The sequence below is a fragment of the Saimiri boliviensis genome, chromosome 5 (genome assembly GCF_048565385.1).
Source record: "Saimiri boliviensis isolate mSaiBol1 chromosome 5, mSaiBol1.pri, whole genome shotgun sequence".
NCBI lineage: Eukaryota > Metazoa > Chordata > Mammalia > Primates > Cebidae > Saimiri > Saimiri boliviensis.
This window is the reverse complement of record NC_133453.1, coordinates 65,277,293-65,281,410: the sequence shown is the minus strand read 5'-3', so window position 1 is coordinate 65,281,410 and position 4,118 is coordinate 65,277,293. Positions and strand designations below refer to the sequence as shown.

The following is a 4,118-nucleotide window of genomic DNA, read 5'->3' as shown; positions in this document are numbered from 1 at the left end:
TTCATATCCGTATACCATCCCACCCAGAAGAGAAGAGAGTGTCCTCTGTGGTGGCACTCAGAGAAGTGAGAAATCTTCTTTCCAGAAGCTCCAGTGAACATCCTTTGCATGTTACTGGACACCTTTTGCCAGATGCCTTTCCTGAACCAACATCTGTGTCTGAGCAACAGCACGCCCTAGGTGGCTTGCATCTGGGTTGTGTGAATCAGGACTGTGGAAAGGGAGACAGGATAACCTAATGGGCTTCGACTCGTAGAGCTGGGAATGCAATCAGATTCTCCTTAAACATATGAGCGAAGCAGGCATCCAACAGAAAACTCCGACAGAATGCGGACGAAGGACAGGTGAAATGGATACTGAATAGCTAAAAATGCCTACTACCCTTGTACGTGGTTACTTTGAAAATCCAAATAAAACACCATTTTTATTTTATTGCTCTACTGCTCTAGCCCAAAGGCCAAGTCCAATTTGCCACTGGTTTTTGTTGTTGTTAATTTTTTAATTTTTTTGAGATGGAGTCTACTTTTGCACCCAGGCTGGAGTGTAGTGGTGTGATCATAGCTCACCACAACCTCAAACTCCTGGTTTCAAGGGATCCTCCCACCTCAGCCTCCTGAGTCACTGGGACTACAGGCATGAGCCACCATGCCCCACAGCCACCTGTTTTCATTAGTATTTTTTTTTCTAAATAGGGGAAAGTGCGAACGCAGTCCCCCACTACCACAAGTAACGCAGTCAAGTTTCCCACATTTGGGAAATCGCAGGGGTCAGCACATCTGGGGTGCAGTGGATAAGCCTCGCCCTGGGAAAGCCACCTTCATGATCATGGTATCTTCCCTGCCAGGTAAGTTCATTCGTAGTTGTATTGAAACAGCCATGCTCATTTTCAAAGTTTTGGGTATGGCTGCCTTTATACTACAGTGAAAGAATTGAGAGTTGAGATGAAGACTGCATGGTCTGTCAGATCAAAAAGAGTTACCGACTGGGCCCTTTCAGAAAAAATTTACAGACCCCTGGCCTAAAACAGTAAATCTATTTTATTTATGAGTTTATTTTTGAGACAACATCTTGCTGTTTCCCTGGCTGGAGTGCAGTGGTGCGATCTCGGCTCACTGAAACCTCTGCCTCCCAGGTTCAAGTGATTCTGGTGCCTCACCCTCTCGAATAGCTGGGATTACAGGCACCTGCCACCACACCTGGCTAATTTTTGTATTTTTAGTAGAGACGAGGTTTTCTCATGTTAGCCAGGCTGGTCTTGAACTCCTGACCTCAAGTGATCTGCCCGCCTCAGCCTCCCAAAGTGCTGGGATTACAGGCAAGAGCCACCACACCCAGCTAAAAGATTAAATCTAAACTCCTCCTGAATTTCAGTCCTCTATCATCTATCCTCACTTTACTGACATAATTGTATCAGTATTATTTTGTATATAAGCTCTCTAATCCAATCAAATCAGTTTATTCACCCACCCTAAATATTGCACAATCATTGTCCACTTTTCTCTTTTCTTTCATTCATGACTAATCTGCCCTGGAATGCTCTCCTTCTATCTCATGTATCTTCAACGGCCCATCTCAAGTGCATGGAGCCTTCCTTGTTACCTTTATTGGCACAGGAACCTTCTTTCCTACCTTTATTGCCTTTGTCAATCACACACTGAGGCATTTTGAGTTTGTATATGTTTTATAAATATGTTATATGTATACCACCTTTTCTGTTCAATTTAATGCAAACCTCCTAAATATTAGAGTCTTGGTGATATTATGTGTGTGTGTGTGTGTGTGTGTGTGTATATATATATATACATATATATATATTATATTTTAGACAGAGTCTCACTCGGTCATCAGGCTGGAGTGCAGTGGTGTGATCTCAGCTCATTAAACCTCTGCCTGCTGGGTTCAAGTGATTCTCCTGCCTCCACCTCCCAAGTAGCTGGGACTACAGGCGTGTGCCAACATGCCCAGCTATTTTTTATATTTTTAGTAGAGACAGGGTTTCACCATATTGGCCAGGATGGTCTCGATCTCTTAACCTCGTGATCCGCCCGCCTCAGCCTCCCAAAGTGCTGGGATTACAGGCATGAGCTACTGTGCCCAGCCACTACAATATTTTCTATAAGGTATCCCTTATAGAATTTCAAGTAATTATTGGTGTACCAAGAGAAAGCACTCAACTAATAATTACTAGTCCTGTCAAACTTGACCTCTCACATAGTCAGAATTAGCGCACTTCTCAACAGCTCCCTAACTACTTGATTCTGAGCCCTGTTGACTCTCATCTGACCTGTGCTAGCCTCCCAGGTGTCCCTGCACCCTTTGCCCCACTGCAGTATTTTTTCCCACACAGCAGGTGGACTGACTGAATGTTTAAATCAGCAGGTGTTACTCTCCTGCTTAAGATTCTCCACTTCTATGACATGTCTTAGAAAATAAATCATGAGTCCAGGCACGGTGGCTCACACCTGTAATTCCAGCACTTTGGGAGGGCAAGGCCAGCGGATCACGAGTTCAGGAGTTCAAGACCAGCCTGGTGAAACCTCGTCTCTACTAAAAATACAAAAATTAGCTGTGTGGGGTGGTGCATGCCTGTAGTCCAGCTATTCAGGAGGCTGAGGCAGTAGAATTGCTTGAACCCAGGAGGCAGAGGTTGCAGTAAGCCGAGATCACACCATTGTACTCCAGCCCGGGCAATGAGAGTGAAACTCCATCTCAAAAATAAATAAATAAATAAGTCATGAACTGTCTCTGCCTAAATCTAGTTTATCTCCTTTTGCTTGTCAACAGTCCCACTGCTCCAGTTTCTCTGTTCCCTCTGCCTGGAATGCCCTTCCCCCAGCTCAAGAATGTCTGACTCCTTCTCATGATTGGGTCTTTGCTCTCTTCCTCGTGACTGACCACCAATCTGGACAGGTTCCACACTTCCTGTCCATCACTTTAGGTCACATCATCCAGCTTCACTTTCCTCCCGGCCCTAATCTCAACCCCGATATGTCTTGTTTACTGCTAACGCTCTGAGTACAAGCTCTCTGAGATTAGTGATTCTGTCCCATTGGTTCACCCCTGAATTTCCAGGTCCTAGAATGTCCCAGCACATAGGAGGGACTCAATAGCTCTTTGTGGCATAAGTGAACTAAACCATTCATAGATTTACTTCCTTTTGAAATAAAAAGGAAAACTTGTATTCACTATCGCAAAAATGCATTGACCATGTGCCTATTCTCGTGGTTTTCCTTCTTAGGGTTTTGCCAATGACTCTGCTCTTAGGGGTTGCATTAGTTTCCAATAGCTACCATAACCAAGTGGCACAAAATGAGTAGCTTAACACAACAGAAATGTATTCTGTCACCATTCTGGAGGCCAGAAGTCCCAAGTCAAAGTGTGGATAAGTTGAGTGGCTCCTGGGGGCTCTGTGGGAGAAACCTTCCAATGCTTCTTTCTTAGCCTCTGGTGACATCACAAGCCTTGGTGTTCCCTGCCTGGTAGGTGCATCGCTCCAGCATCTGGCTCTGTCTTCACATCATCTTCTTCTCTGTGTGACTCTGTGCATGCTGTTTTTACTCTCATAGGGACAATTATTAGATTTAGGGTCTACTCGAATCCAGTGAAGTCTCATCTGGATCCTTAACTAATAACATCAGCAGGAATTCTATTTCTATACAAAGTTGCATTCTGAGGTTCTGCATGAACATGCACTTTTCAGACACTACTTGTCCCATGATAGAGCTTTAGGATACAACACAGAAACTTACAACCTACTCTTGCTGTAATGTGATGCCGTACGTTGTTTTTTGGGTTGCCAGTGATCATTTTCCCTTCCCAGGAGCACCCCAATTTCCTATTGTATCTCCCTGTTGGAGGACAGTCATGATGGGAATGTAACTCAATATTTTTCATCCCTGCTCTGCAACCAAGGAGCTATGTGTGACCCAAAGTAAGACAAATGGACTCCTGGAATGCCTTCTTTTTCCAAATTTATGCTATTTTATGTTTTGGCAACCTTTCAAGAGAGCTTTTATTCCATACTAAATTTCCCTTTTTTTTAGAGAGATCAAGGATCTCTCTCGGTCACCCTGGTGGGAGTACGGTGGGGTGATCACCATTTACTCTCTGCAGCTTCG

General features: G+C 44.3%; 1 non-coding gene across 1 annotated transcript; it reads right to left on the bottom strand.

Moving 5' to 3' along the window:
- Positions 1 to 689: 689 nt before the first annotated feature.
- On the bottom strand, positions 690 to 852 carry LOC120364510 (U1 spliceosomal RNA). The gene has a single exon (XR_005579757.1). It is a non-coding gene; the product is annotated as a U1 spliceosomal RNA (small nuclear RNA).
- Between the last annotated feature and the right edge of the window lie 3,266 nt (positions 853 to 4,118).